Consider the following 17,226-nt stretch of genomic DNA (forward strand, 5'->3'; position numbering starts at 1 on the left):
ATTTTTTTTTTTTTTTTTTTTTTCATTGAGTATCGATTTTAAAACAATATAAATATGACCATAAAATTTTCACCAGAAAATAATAAAATTTTTCTGTTTTCAATATATACATCAGATATTTTATTTATGTTTGGAATATTTACTCAGTAGTTAATTATTTTAAAAAATCATTAAAAAAAATTAGTTTTATTTATGAATGTCAAGTATATATTTATATAATATGTTTCGAAATTTTTTCCGCATAAAGTTTATTTCATATTTATTTGATTGCTTCAAATCTATTGACATTTTTTCACATGAAAAAGCAAAATCGATGCGACAGCAAAGAACTTTCTTCTCTAATTAAACTTGAAGCCAGAAATGTATATATATATAAATATACCCATCAGAAATTTTTTTTTATTCAAACCAATAATATAATTTGTTCAAATTAAATAAAAATATTTATTTATCTCGAAGCTAAATTTTGTTCTAGGGGTCGACTATGTAAATTCATTTCACTTCCACTTTTTCCGAATTCCATTTTCAAATCCATTTCCATTTCCACTTTTTCCAATTTCCACTACCGTTTTTTCTTTTCTTAAATCCGAAAAAAATGTGCAAATCTACACAAAAACGCGATTTTAAAACAAAAAGTAGAAAAGTAATAATTATAATGACTGCTTTATTACTTCCTGCAGCCGTTAGATGGCAGAAGCATCCCTCACAGCATCAGATATCCTAGGATATTCCAAAAACATCCCTTGGATATCCTAGGGATACACCAGGGATATCCTAAGGATACTTTAAGGATATCCAAAGTAGCGGCGGTTAGGATATCCTAGGGATATCCCAGGGATATCCAAGGATGTCCCTAAGACGTCCCAGGGATATCCTAATCATTTCCCCGGATATTATTGGGATATCCTAAGGACGTCCTAAGGATATCCCAAGGATATCTCTGGAATAATTAGGGATGTCCTAAGGATATCCACAGTATGTCTATATTATATCTTAAGGGTTAGAATATCCTTGAGTCGTTCCAAAAATGTCCCTATGATATCCATAAAACGACCCTAACATACAAATTAATTAAATAAAAATGGAAAACATATTTTTTGGATGTATTTATAATGTATTTCCAAGATATCTAAAATTATTTACCTTGTCTACAAGAATTCTTCTTTCTACTTTTTCTTTAAAAAATCACTTGAAACCAACTCAAGCGCTAACTATTTGTGTCAAAAAATCACTATCTCAAATAGTCAAAATTTGAATCATAATGATATCCTAGGGAGATCTTAGCGATATTTCTAAAATATTTTAACGATATACCAAGTTTATCCCAAGAATATCACCACGATATCACTAGGATATCCCTGGAATATCCCTAGAATATCCTCAGGATATCGCTAAAATACCCTCAGAATATCCTCAGTATATCCCCAGGATATCCCAAAAATATCCTACGTAACGGCGGTTTGGATGTTCTGAGGATATTCTCAGGATATCCTAGGATATCCTATGGACGTTTTCAGGATATCCTACATTAGTTTAGGATATCCTTTTGTTGTGAGGGATGCAGGGAGCACAATGTCGCAGCTGTAAAAAATTTTAATATTCAAATAGAAAAAAAATTATAATTTTAATATGCAATTTTCCAAACTAAGTTTCTCCATATTATTAGTAGCGAAAATTAATTCGAATATATAAAAAATTATTGCAATTTATTCGCGCAAATATATAATACAGTAAGAGGTTAAACATTTAATTATTTATTTATTATTTTTTTTTTTTTTTTTAGAAAATCGGTCTAAAATAAACAATTTTAAATTCTCTTTTGAAAAAAAAAGTTGTAACTTCTGAATGATACTAAATTCCCTAAATCAAAGTTTGCCCATTGAGACTGTTACATGAGATTATCGATATAGAAAGTTTTCTCCCGAAAGTTAAACTCGTCGAGAAACGTCAGCTCGCGTGTTGAAAATTTATAAAAGAAACTTCAGATCAATTCTTTGGGGCCATATAAAACCTAACTGAAACTACACTCTTGAGAGTTGCGCGCGAGGGATAAATCGAACAGTGAGGTGTACGGGGTGAGTTTTGATTCTGAGAAAACCGACATAAAACTAGAAAAATTCTGTTTATGACGGAAACGAAAATCTTTTGGCAAAAGGCCACATTCTCGCTATACACATTGTCCTTTAAAAAAAAAATAATAATCAAATTTCTTTATTTAAAAAGGGAAAAACAAATTTTATTTAAAAGCTGAGATTCTATTTCAAATGTTTCAAATTAAATATAATTTTATCTTGTATTTTATTCATATAATACTATCTGTGCAGTAATTTTATCCACTATACCCTATTTTAAATGGGGCTTTAGTCAGTGTCTCCCCAGTTTTCCTAGTTTAAAAAATGTTAAACTAAGTTTATTAACGATTTGAAAAAATTTATTAGACCCTAATAACACAAGATATCTTGGGATATATTGATAATATCCCGCAGATATCCTAGGCATGTCCTATGGATATCAAAAGGATCTCTTAAGGATATCCAAAAAATCAGCGGTTTGGATATCCTTTGGATATCCCATGTATATCTGAGGATATCCACAGGATATCTCTATAGGCTTTCATAAATGTCCTCCAGATATCCCATAGATATCGTCAGGATATCCCACAGATATCATCAGGATATCCCATAGATATCGTCAGGATATCCCACAGATATTTTCAGGATATTCTCAATATATCTTCTGGATGTCAAGAAGATATTCTCAGGATGCTGCTTTTAAAGTCATTATGAGACTACGAGTGAGAATATTCTGTGAATTAAATTTTATATAAATAAAATAAAATGCAACTTCTTTTTCGAGAAAGTTGTTTAATTTGAAAAATTATTAACTAATTTTTTTCTCATTCGTGATTCATTCCTTTATTCATATATGCTTAATATTGTCAGAAAGTAAATTGGCTTTAAACAATATAAATTCTTCCCCGCATATAACGAATAACTATTAACATGAATTATACATTAAGTGCATGAGTTTATTTAAAAACTTTGAAATATGCGTTTCAAATCTTCATTTAAAATAAATTAGAAGCTCAGAAGATTTTTGTTTTTATTATATTATTATTCATTATATTAGCTTAACAATTTTAACCTTTAAAAATATATGTTGAGATATTAAATATCCCGTGAATATCCTAAGAATATCCCACGGACATACTGAGGATATCCCATGGATATCCTGCGATATAATATCCAATAGATATTTTGTGGATGTCTTAGGGATATCCTGTGGATATCCTATGGATGTCCTGTTGATGTCCCACAGACCGGCGGTTTGGATATCCTAGGGATGTCCTATGGATATCCCAAGATATCCTGGGGACCATTCTAGGATATAGACCATTGATATAGATATCCTATGGACATCTTAGGGATATCCTTTTGTTATGAGGGATGATTTTTTTAAATAAATTATTTAAATAATAATTACAAAGTAACACAGTAATAAAATTGTACATTTTTTTCCGTTTGTTATTTTGTTGAAAATACATTATTCAAATTAAAATAAACTATTATTAGATGTAAAAATGTAAAATAATGTAATTATTTTGTTATTACAAAGAGAAGGTAGTTAAATAGAAATAAAAAATTGAAAGCAGAATAATTTATTTAAAACATAAAAATAATGTTATATAGGTAAGATAAACTTAATACTTACTGCAAGCTTCAAATGTCCCACCTGACCCAAGTTTGCATGGTAAGCTTACCAAAGGATTGCAGTATAAGGTGACTGCAAGATTGCTCAGTAAGCTTTCACGGTGAGCTTGTAGCAATGTTAGTGCAAGGTTGACAAATAACCACGCTTTGAACCTAAAAAAAAATTTTTTTTAACGTTTCGTCTAATTTTTATAAATTTATTATATAAATTTTATTATATATAAATTAGATGAAACATTTAAAAAAAAATTTTAGGTTTAAAGCAAAGTTATTTTGCAACCTTGCACCAACCTTGCTACAAACTTACTGAGCAATCTTGCGATAATCTTATTGTGCAATCTTGCAGTAACCTTATACTGCAATCTTTCGTTAAGCTTACTATGTAAGCTTGGGTCAATTGGGACATTTGAAGCTTGCAGTAAGCTTGCGGCAAGTTTGCCGTGCAAGGTTGGCAATATTGCGCGCCAAGCTTGCCGCAAGATTGCTGCAAGCTTATGTACTATCTGGGTAAATTCTACCTCATCAGGACAAAATTTCAATTTTTACACGGAATTAAACGAACAAAAATTGACAATAAAAATAATTTTTTTGTACGTTTTTAATAATTTTTGTTCAAATCCAGTCTAAATTTAATTACATATCACATTTGAAGAGGTATAAAAATTTTTAACTTTTCTTTTCACTTTGTGTACTGAATTGCAGGTTTAGTGTGAAAAGTGGAAATCATGACCATATAACGTATCTTGGAAAAAGGATGAAGAGAGAATGAGAGAGAGAGAGAGAGATAACTCAAAACTTTCCAAGTTTTCGGTGGTGTATAAATTGCCATGTTCGGAAATACAGTAACTTCCGGTTTCAGATTCCTCGAAGCAGTTGGGACTGAAGTGCAATGCATAAAAATTGTACGAACCGGGAGAGGCTGCGCATAAACTTGTCACTTATTATTTCCTAGTATATATATATATTATAAAATTGTGTTATTTTCTGCATTTATACATGTTTTTGTTATGTATAATTTTTTTTTTCACAACTTCCATTGAATGAGGGAAAAACTCGCGTATCGTAATATAAAGTCGCGCTTCTTCTAAATCCGTTCATGTGAAAGTTTTCTCTCGCAACTAAAGAACAACCCTTCAACGTATATAGAAAGTGAAGGCGCTATTCATATATCAAATCTGACAACTTTTTTTTCAACGATGCGAATTTCTAGTTTTATTTATTGATTTACTTTGAAGATCAAAACTTTTATGTTTTCTTACATTTGTCAAATTTTTTTTTTTTTTATTGTGGACTGTTCCTTGTCATTCAAGTACACAAAGTGATCGATAGATTTTCGATATTTTTATTTTAGTCTTCTATTAAATAATTTTGAGGTTCTTTTCTTTTTTTGTCCTTAATTTTTTTCCAATTTTGAGGTTATGTAATTGCCTTTTGCTTTATGAACTTTATTTCAAAGATCTTAATGTTGAGGTTATATATTTATCCCTTGACCTACAACATTGATTTTCAATTTTGAGGCCTAATTTTTGAGGTTATGTTCGTCTTTTGACTAATATGATGTGATTTGACCTTTAATTTTAAAACTATATTCTCTTCTTTATATCTTTGACTTTAGCGTAAATTTTAAAACTATATTCGCCTCTTGGCCTATAATGACTTTATTATTTGATTTTGATGTTATTTTCTCTTCTTGGTCTTAAATTTTTTCAAAATTTTAAGATTAGTATGTTATAATAAAAAAGTAATATAGATAGTGAAATGTCTCATCACTTTTAAATTTATCATCAACAAAAAAATGAAAAAATTTATATATAAGAATGTGACTTCTAAGAATAATACATCGAAGTTGAAGGAAAATGCCTTTCCGGAGTTCTTTTGAGCTTTCAAAGCTCGGAACAATATCTGACTTGAGATTGGGGTCGCGAAGTTTCCCTCGGGTATGAGGTGTTATCTAGGTCCCCTCAAACCAAAAACGAGAACCAGACCCTTCGACCACCTTCATCCCCCTTTTGCAGACCAAGCTTTCTCTCCCCCTCCCGCCACCATTTTAATCACTACTTCTGATAGCCTCGTCGATTGGATCAGGGACCTTTTGCGAACACTCTGTGTAACGTTTCATTTTTCATCTACTCTTCAAATTACAAAACAAAGGAAAAAAAAACAATCAGAAAATATATATGTCAATAACTTCAATAAAATGGTTTGCTTTTGATTCAATTTTTGATGATTTTAAAAGCATTCTATTTTTATTTATGAAAAATAATTTATTTAGTATACAATAAATAAAAATTTAAAAAAAAATTTATATAAAAAATTAATAAACAATTTTATTTATATACAATTTCATTAAATGAAAATTAAATATTCTATACAAATATGGGTATTCTAATATAGATTCTGATAGATTTTTTGATAGATAAAAAAAAGAAAAAAAATTCAAATTTAATTTTTTGGCTCACAAAAAATTCACATATGTAAAAATTTTTTTTTTTCTAAATGTATATATACAATTTCATGTAGAAATTCTATTCAATCAATTTTTCAAAGAAATTTTAAATAATAAATAAAAAATATAAAATTTAGTACAACTTTTTCGACTAGGATAAAACTTTTTTTTTAAATATAGAAAAAAATAACAAATCTGCAAAATATTAATTTACATTCAAAACAATAAAAAATGTTCCCAGTGGAAAAAAATTTATGTAATAAATATTTTTTCTACCCGACTAAAAAGTTGGTTTTCTATATATACCTATAAATTTCTTTACTCTTTATTGTCAAGGATCAATTATTATATTACTTATAAAATTTAATATTAATAAAGGTTTGAAATATTTTTTATTTGTTTTTTTTAAAAATTAATTACTTTTATCTATCGTATTTAAAAAAAAAAAAAAAAATTATTTAAAATGATAAGAAAAACCCAAAAAACTCGTTCATGGATATAGAGCAATTCCAATATTTGATATCGTGTTTTAATTAACTTAGTTTCGCGGAACGAAGCTCGAAGCATCTCCATGATCGTGCCAATTTTTCGCGTCGAAAAAAACTGTAAATCGACTTCACCGAGAGCTGCTTCATTCTGCTTTTGGCTTTTTCCACTCAAATCGATTTGACATATTGCTTAAAAACGTTAACTGATGAGGAAAATTGTTTTTGTTTAATAATATTGTTTAAATTTTATTTTATTTTTTATAAAATGTGGATGTACTGTCGGAAATAAAAAATTAATAGTTATAAAAAATTATGTTTGAAACTAGTTGACAAATAATAATTCATGTTTATATTTAAAATTACAGATCCATTCTAGGTATTTTCATTTTATAATTAATAGGGGAGACCGGGGCACTTTTAGGTGTATTTTGTGCAAGAAATTGCAATAAAATAGTCCGCCTAAGAAAAATTGAACTTTTTTGAAAATTTTTTTTTTACGATAAATGCTTTGAAGGTCATAATAAGGGTCTTCCTCTACTCGGATCGGGCTGTCAATTTTTTTCTACACTTTTAGGTGTATTTTGTGCAAGAAATTGCAATAAAATAGTCTGCCTAAGAAAAAATGATTTTTTTTCAAAAAATACGAGTAAAAATAAATACTTTTTTGCTCTGACAATTTTTAATAGCGATTAAAACAAAAAAGTTATACCTCTTTTTTTAAAAAAAGGACAAAAAAAAGACAAAAACAGATGAAAAATGAGTAAAATGCAGGGCAAAATTATTTTATTTTGAGAAAATATCAGCAACTATGTATAATCTATAATCTATAATCTACACATAAAAATAGTAAATTTAAAGCCCTTTAGATAAAATTTTTTCCGTTATTGGAAAAAAATTTATGATTTTTTCTAAAATTATCAGTTATTTCTTGACATCTCAAGAAAAATCAACTCCTATCATCCTCGCTATTTTTTTTTTGTAATCTACACGCGAAAATACATATGGGGCATTCTTTCTCAACGGGAGAATTGCTCCCCCCAAAAATGGTTTGGACGAAAACAGTTCAGTTAGGTCTCAAATTTTAGGTATTTACGTCTATTTTGAAAAGCAAAGTGGCACTTTTTAAAATTCAAGATGGCGGATCTAATATGGCGGAAAATTTAAATAAAAATAGATTAAATTCACTTAAAATTTGTTACTCGCGAGTTTTTTGGGTCGCTGAATATGAATCTGAAGTTAATTTTGTTAAAGCAAGTCAGGATTTTTTCCTAACCTCAAAAAACATGTCGGATTTAAGACAACAAGCAAATTTTTTTAAATAATCTCGAATTTGCTTAAACCTTGTTACTCAGGGGTTTTTGGGGTCGCTGATTTCGAATCTAGAGTCAGATTTTTAAAATTCAAAATGGCGGATCCAATATGGAGAACGAGTTTTTTAAAAACTATTGGATTCTTATGAAACTTGGTGTCTTTTCTTTTTCATATTCGTGCATTTTGTAATTTTTGTAATTGGTTTCTTTAGAATCCTCCATGAAAAATAATGTTTCATTTGGTAGACATCCTACCGATTTTATTGTTTGTATAAAGTCCCTGTATTTATGTTGGGTAATTGATTACTAGCTTTAATATAGTCTTTGCCTAAACATCTTTCACAACTTCAAGATAATTCTTTATGTTTGTAAACTACCAACAGAAAAAAAATTTTGATGAAATTTTAATTTCCTACAATGTTATAGGCCCTATAGTAAAAATGACTACCCTTAGCGGTTTTTTTCCTCAAGCTAGCAGAATTTGTTCTATTAACACTAAACTCGTGATTATTACGTCTATTATTATTACCCCCAAATGACAAGTTTCAAACATAGATGGTCAAATTTTTTAAATTTCTGCAATATTAGATACACCATCTTTAATTTTTAAAAGGGCCAATATGCTTCTCATGACGATCTACCTTTTCAAATGTTGAAAATCTAACATCAGATTTATAATTAGTGACCCTAAAACCCCTATATATCAAGTTTTTTAAAAATTCACCATTTTTTAAAAAAATCGTTCTCCATATTGGATCCGCCATTTTGAATTTTAACAAATCTATCTTCAGATTCGTAATTAGTGACCCTAAAACCCCTATATATCAAGTTTCATAAGAATCCAATAGTTTTTAAAAAACTCGTTCTCCATATTGGATCCGCCATTTTGAATTTTAAAAATCTGACTCTAGATTCGAAATCAGCGACCCCAAAAACCCCTGAGTAACAAGGTTTAAGCAAATTCGAGATTATTTAAAAAAATTTGCTTGTTGTCCTAAATCCGACATGTTTTTTGAGGTTAGGAAAAAATCCTGACTTGCTTTAACAAAATTAACTTCAGATTCATATTCAGCGATCCAAAAAACTCGCGAGTAACAAATTTTAAGTGAATTTAATCTATTTTTATTTAAATTTTCCGCCATATTAGATCCGCCATCTTGAATTTTAAAAAGTGCCACTTTGCTTTTAAAAATAGACGTAAATACCTAAAATTTGAGACCTAACTGAACTCTTTTCGTCCAAACCATTTTTGGGGGGAGCAATTCTCCCGTTGAGAAAGAATGCCCCATATGTGTACCAAATTTCAGCCCTCCAGATAAATTCGTGTGGCCGCTAAGGGGGGGGGGTACATGATTTCAAAAAAACCGATATTAATAGGGTTCCGAATCGAGTACGAAGCCCTAAAAATATATTTTTTTGGTATTTTTACGATTTCATTTAAATCAAACTTCATTTAATTTAAATTAAATTTTCTAATTTTTATATTTATAATAATTTTATTGTAAAATTACAGTAGAAGACTTATTTTGTTAAGTCTTATATTATTTAAACTTTAAATCATATAATTTAATTTTAATTTCACTCCTGCGCCTCGCATCCTGGCCCGGGGTTGCTTGGCGCGCTTTGCACAGCTTCAAATAAAGTGGTAGGAAAATAAAAGTATTAAATATATTTTAACTTTCTTTTTTTTAAATTAAAGCTGATATGTTACAACAAGTTTTCTAAACATTAACTTTTTAAAAAAAGCAAAAATGAGTGACTTACACAAGAAAGAGTAAAATGTGCGCCAATTAACCCCGGTCTCCCCTACATTGAAAATAAACATTATTTGCTTCAAATAAAAATGATTTGCTTAATGTAAATATTATTTTATCCAAATAAGTTATTTTTTCTTTTCTATTAGTATTAAACGCAAGGGAGTTAAAATGAAAATTCGAATCCTATACGGGGATCAAACCCCTGATATAATATTTTAAATAAAATTATGTGTTTTTGAATTTATGTCTTATTTAATAATGGATTATTTTTGTGGTACGATTTTGTTTTACTTTATTTTTATTTTAATTAATTTTCTTTTGTTAATTATCGTTTTATATTAATTTAATTTCTCTGTACTTTTGTTTGTTGTTTTTAATTAATTTTTATAATTTTATTTATCGTCTGACTTCCTAAAAAGGATATCAAAAAATCCATTTATCCTAATGTTGTAATGAATGTTGTAAGAAATAAATTTGCAATTACGGATGCTCGTCGGACCTGGGTTCGAAATTAAACGAAAAATACAACTATAAACAGATTTGTTTAAACGACATATTTAATAATAAAATATTTGATTCTTAACATTATAACACTGAACAAAACAATAACAAAGCAAAAAATGAAAACATCGAAACTAGCCCTCGTTCGGTTTGAAAAGGTACTCTCGCAAATGCATAACGCAAAGAATACTCAAATATATACATAAATACGTACGATTAACATTTAAAAAGTAGACAAATATCGACAGATAATTATCGTTCATAACGTTAGAATTGACAAAATAAAAGACAAATCGTGCGCTTCGAATTACAAAACAACATTAACAAATGACGTAAAAGAAAACATTATTCCGATAATTGTTACGAGGGAAAAAGTTGCTTTAGGATCACCTGTGGAAAAACCACTTGTGGTATAACCACTTTATGCAGTAAAACTGCTTTCGTCTTGAGGTTAAACCACTCCGTGCATGGTAAAACCATTTTTACGCTTTTGGTATATGGTAACACTATTTGAGGAAAGACCTCTTTACCGTGGGAAGACCACTTGCTGCGGTGAGACCGCTTCGAGAAGTGAAGTATTTGGGCTGGGCGCTGCGCTTTTATGTCCGAGCCAGTGGATCGTGATTGGCTGGCGCGCTCGACCTCCCACCACCGGGAGTCTCGCTAGACTCTCGTGGTCGCGAACGCGTACTACATGGCGTATCGATCTGTCGGTAATGTAAATTATCGACTTTAGATAATTTACGCGATATTTGATCGATAATTTTTAGGCTTTCGTTACAATGTTATTGTTTTGTTATTTAATCTATGTTTTTAAAAAAATCTGTTGGATTATATGTGTCAGACAAAATTTTATAAATACTGACGAATTTACTATAATCTTGATATCCACGGGTTTTTGGTATCACTAATTATGAGCTTGAAGTCAGATTTTTAAAATTCAAAATGGCGGATCCAATATGGAGGTCAAGTTTTTTTTTAAATATTGAATTTTTATAAAATTTGATTTCTAGGGGTTTTTGGAGTCGCTGATTACGAATTTGAAGTTAAATTTTTAAAATCAAAAATGGCGGGTTTACCAAGTTTTATAAAAATTCAATAATTTTTTAAAAAATAGACCGTCATTTTGAATTTTGAAAATTTTTTTGAGGTTATGAAAAATAATTTTTTTTACTTGAATTGTTTTTGTGGTTTTTGTTGTGTAATTTTTAATAAAGTGAAATAAACAAATGTTGCAGTGAAAGAGAGAAATAAATTATTTGAAAAATCTTATTATTTTCTTTAAAGAAATGATTTATTTAATCTAATTAAAATTTACTTGCTTCAAAATAATGTAATTTAAATAATTGAAGTTATTTTAATCAATTATATATATATATATATATATATATACATATATATATATATATTATTTTTTAGATGCAAATAAAAAAGATTTGATACAAGAAAATATTTTTCAAAAAATTTAAAGAACTAAATAATTTTTTCAGTGTATATATAAAAAACGTTAAAAGAAAAAGAATATAAATTAATAATATTTAATTGGGAAAACAATATTTTATTATTTTTCATATATATAGTTTGCTTATAAAGTATATGTAAAGAGCTTAAAACAAATTTCATATTCCAACTAGTATACAAAATTTAACACCGGTATGTTTGAGCTATTGAATTTGTTAATACAAACACGTACTTTATGTGTCACGCACGCTTTGATAGGTGTTGATTAAATCAATAATCAATTCTGTACCGAAAATTAATTATTGTTGTATGCAATTCAAGTTATTTATTTCTAATTATTTCATGCCATTAAACTATATGTTAAAAAGAAAATAAAACTTTTTAAATGTTTTTACAAGATTTTTTTCTTATCTAAAATATGGTTTTTTTTAAAATTAGAAATTTTTTTTTAAACTAAAAATGTTAACTTTTAACTAAATATTAATTATGGTAAAAATTCACATATTGAAATTTTTTTTGTTTCAATAAATTATAAAAAAATAAATAAAGTTAGTACTATGTAAATGACGGGTGAAAAAAGAAATGATAAAAGTATTTTAAAATTGTTTATTTTCTGTAAAACTTTTGACAACCCAGGTTTATTGAAAGATAGACGCAAATGAGATTGTCTGTGGTTTCAGTTGTCAACTGTCACTTGCGAGTTTGTTGATTTAAACCTCAAGAGGAGAGAGATTCTGCAGAATTTGAAGCTATTCGAAGTTAAGAAGTTTGTAAATTCAAGTTATCTTGAAACCGATTTTAACTCATTCAATTTTTTTCCCTCAATATGTATTCTGTTTGAAATTTTTTTTTTGTTAGAAAAAGATTTTTTTTCTGTATGAAATAAACTTTGTCAAAAAAAAAAAAAAAAAAAAAAAAATAAAATTAAGGTTCTTTAGTATAGAATTTTTACTCCACATGAAAAAATATAACTGATTGTGAGATTATTTATTCTTTTCGAAAATTTTCTCATTGGTTTTAAAAAAAAATTCTTTCTTTTAAAATTGTCAATAATTTTAATTTTATAACATTATAACGTAACTGATCCTATTGTTATTATTATTATTATTATTATTATTATTATTGATATTAGAAAAGCATAGTTATTATATATGTATATTAAATTAAGAAAGTAATTAATCACAAAATTAATTAATTTTAATAAAATAATTAAATATATTAATTTAATTTTTCTAATTAATAATTATAATAAATAATATATATATACCTATATATATAGGTATATATATATAAATTACAAAGTACTTTATGATAAAAATTTTTTGAATTTATTAATTAAAAATTTTTGTAAATTTTTTTTTTACCTTTTCAACAAAACTGTTAAAAAACAATTAAAATTAATTCAATCAATTAATGAATTTTATATTTGGTAAAACTACTCAGACACAAATTTCAAAAGGTTAATATTATATAGGTAGATTTTAAATTAATACTGCTAAAATAAACCTTACAAATTTAGAATTAAAATAATAAAATATATATAAAACTTTAAATAAAATAATTGTCTGTGTAAAATTAAAATTATATTTCAAAGTGGCAAAATTATAAGAAAAATATTTACAATGTAAAATGTAAAAAAAAACAAAATATAACCTAAAAATTAGACATTTCAATAATATTAAAATGTGTACTCAATTGTGAAAAGAAACAACTTTTTCATCTTTTTCCCCACAATATGCACACATTAAAACAATTTTCATGTCGAATTCTAATTTCAATTATATTAATATTAATAATTAATAAAAACATTCAAAAAATCTCCAATAATGACTTTTTAACTACATGATCAGTGATGGGTACGTATAATACATGACGCATAATACGTGGTTTTCTACGTTTATAATACTACGTATATTACGTGCCAAGTTTTCTACACGATGTATATTACATTTGATCACGTGATTTAAGAGCGGCAATTTTAAATTCTTCATTAAAATACATCATTCATTACTTTACACTATTGAAAGAGAAAGTTGTTAATATAAAAAAAATTTAGGTAATTATTGAAATGTTTTTATATCGGTTTTATTTCTAAGTTGGTTTCACAGATAAGAGTGAACACCGGGCCACGTGCATAATAACATAACCTATATTCTAAGTATTATATTGTCAGTCTAGTCGTTTGGTATCTCCCAAAATAAACAATTTTTAAATCAAAACTTTATAAACAATAACAAAGCTCTTAAAAAAATGATAAGAAAAATTTGTTATGGCAAAAATTAGAGGATCATATATAGATGTCAAAATGTCAGTGGTTTTCTACATGGTTTTATACATTTTATACGTATATTACGTCGAAAACGTATTATATGTACAAAACTTCGTGTGATGCGTCACAACCCATCACTGGACGTCTGGTAAATCGTGACAAAAGAATAAAGGAAAAATGTGTAATTTGACAACTAATTGTGGAATGGATATCTCAGGACGAGTTTTTTCTTATAAGGAAATTGAAGTTGAATATAGAATAGGTGAGTCAATTGTCATCTATCTGTGAAAGTATATTTACATTCTTTTTTTGTTTGTTTATTTTTTTATTAACTATATAATTATTGTAGCCGATATATTGACGATAGAATCATATATTATATTCTTTTGACGATTCTTTATGCTGACATTTAAATGTCAAGTATCGATGGTAATTTTGCTCTTTTTATTAGAATCTTTCTATGTTTAATCTAGTGTAAAATATAATAATATTTAGCAAAATGTAGACGAAGCTGAAGTACGCAACGTTTATATAAACGATTTTTAAAGAAATAATTTTTTAAACTGAAAAATTCTATAATTTTTTGCCTACAAAAATTTTTTTTTATAATTTGTTGATTAATGAAAACTACAAGAAAAATTGTTTAGGCAAAAAATTATAGAATTTTTCATATTTTTTTAAATATCGAAATATCGCGTGTTTTAAAAAAAAAAAAAAAATTAACGAAAATAACTGATTCGCGGAAAAAACCACTGAGAAATAGTGTTAGATTTAATTTGCGTATAGATCAGATTTCTAGAAAAGCTCGTCTCGTGGAGATTGATTCAAAATCAATTGTTATAAAATTGCAATTAATTCTCTTTATTTCGAACATTATATTTTTAAATTTTTATGTATTATAATTTTATAAATCTATTAAAATATTTAATTAATTAACCAACGGGCTTATAGCCCTATAGAGATACAGAGGTAGAGTATAGTACATAGAGTTTATTATTATAGTTTTAATATTGATGCGCGCAAACTCGAAACAAATGCATTCTCATTGGAATCAAAGAAGTTTAAATCATTGAAAAAGTCATTCACTTCACTACTCAAACGACTAAAAACAGAAAATTTACCGTAGTTAGTTCTATGAAAGGGAATTTCAAACATATTTTGAGATCTCAGTCTAAAAGATGGTACAAAAAAGTTAAATTTTGATATAAAGTCCATACAGTTAATTGATCCGTGTAAAATTTTATAAAAAAAGAGTAAATCAGCATACAGAAATCTATCCGAAATTAACGGTACATTTAAATTGATTCTAATGTCACTGTAATCATGACTAAGGCGATCGAATGGTAGTCCCAAGCAAAAAGAAGCGAAGCGAAGAAAACGATTTTGTATTCTTTCAATGCGTTTGATATGCAAGTCGTAATATGGAAACCAGATTAACCATGCAAACTCAATAATTGGCCTGACTAAGGAAAAAAACAGGACTTTAAGAACAAGGGGACTTTTGAATAATCCAGCTTTTCTGGTGACAAAGCCCAGAACTCTGAGTGCCTTACTAGTGGTATTCGAAATATGAGTATTAAATGATAAATTTTCGCAAAATGTTACACCAAGGTCACACATTGAATGAACTCTTAAAAGAGTACTGTTTCCAATTAGATATTCATGTTTATATATTGTTTTTTTCGCGATAAAGAAAGAACAGAACACTTATTAACATTAAGTTTAAAATTATTCTCTTCACACCACTTCAATAGGCCAGTTAGTGCAGATTGTAGTAAGTCAAAATCTCTTTGATTATGAATTACTCTATAAATTTTTAAGTCGTCAGCATACAAAGAAAATAAGCATGAGTCAAGAACCGTGCCTATATCATTAATGTGAAGAATAAATAAAAGTGGACCAAGTACAGATCCTTGTGGTACTCCTGAAGTTGCAAAAAATGGGTCAGAAAATTCAAAATTAATGCGTACCACATGAGGTCTATAATTTAAATAATCAGAAAGCAAATTCAAAAAATTTCCATGAATGCCAATATTCTTAAGCTTTGCCACCAGAATACCGTGATCAACTTTATCAAAGGCCTTGGCAAAGTCCGTATATATCACGTCAACCTGGCTTCCAGATTCCACCGCATTGATAACATTATCTAAAAATATACATAAATTAGTGTTAATTGACCTTCCCTTAACAAAGCCATGCTGCTCCTGAATTATCAAATTCGAAACTGAAGCAGTAAGAATATCTGCAATAAGACTTTCAAAAATTTTAGAAAGCGTGGACAGAATAGTAATTGGTCTATAATTTTTCACATCAGAAATAGAATCCGACTTATAAATAGGAATAATTAATCCTTTTTTCCATTCGTAGGGAAAAATGCCTGAAGAGAGAGATTTATTAAAAATGAGAGATAGAGGCTTAACAAAAGAGGAGCAACATGCCTTTATCAATATTGGAGGTATCTCGTCAGCTCCAGGTCCCTTGTTGATGTCTAGATTTTTAATCTTGATAAAAATATCATTTTCATTAAAAGTAAAAGGAGCAACATCAACAGTATCCTGAAACATAGAATTAGGTGTAAAGTTGGAGAGGTTATTATCCAAATACACTGATTTAAAATTTTTAGCAAATAAATTTGCAATGTTTACATTGCCACTCTCGATATTATTATCTAGAAAAACTTGATCAGGTATACCTCCAACTTTACGGCGAGAATTGACATAGCTCCAAAATTTTTTAGGATTACCTAATAATGCACTTTCAGTATTTTTTATGTACGTATGATAACATTGCCGTGACAAATTTTTGCACTGAGATCTCAAATCAGAAAATAATTCGTAATCAGACAATAGACCAGAGTTTTTAAACTTTGAGTGCGCAATTTTTTTATCCGACACAAGCATTCTTAATTCATGGGTAAACCATGGTTGATAATTATTATGTCTAATAACTTTAAGAGGAACACATAAATTTAACGCAGAGTAAATATAATAATAAAAAATATCAATTGCCTCATTGACATCAGTAACATTTAATTCACTCTCCCAATCAACTTCATCCAAAAGTCTCATAATTTCACCGTAATGTGCGTTTTTAAAGTCAAATTTTGAAAATGAATGGAGTGAATTACAATTATTATTAGGGGTCACACAGTGATTCACGTTTAAAGTTAACTTTAAAGTAGGGTGAAATTCATCAACAGGAAGTAGTGGATCGAGGCATAAATCTAAATTTAAATTTGAAAAATTACAAAGCACTAAATCCAAAATCGAGCCGACCTTATTAGG

Source organism: Leptopilina boulardi, unplaced genomic scaffold, assembly GCF_019393585.1.
Source record: "Leptopilina boulardi isolate dan_hultmark-lab unplaced genomic scaffold, ZJU_Lbou_2.1 LbouV2_121, whole genome shotgun sequence".
In the NCBI taxonomy this organism is placed as follows: Eukaryota; Metazoa; Arthropoda; class Insecta; order Hymenoptera; family Figitidae; genus Leptopilina; species Leptopilina boulardi.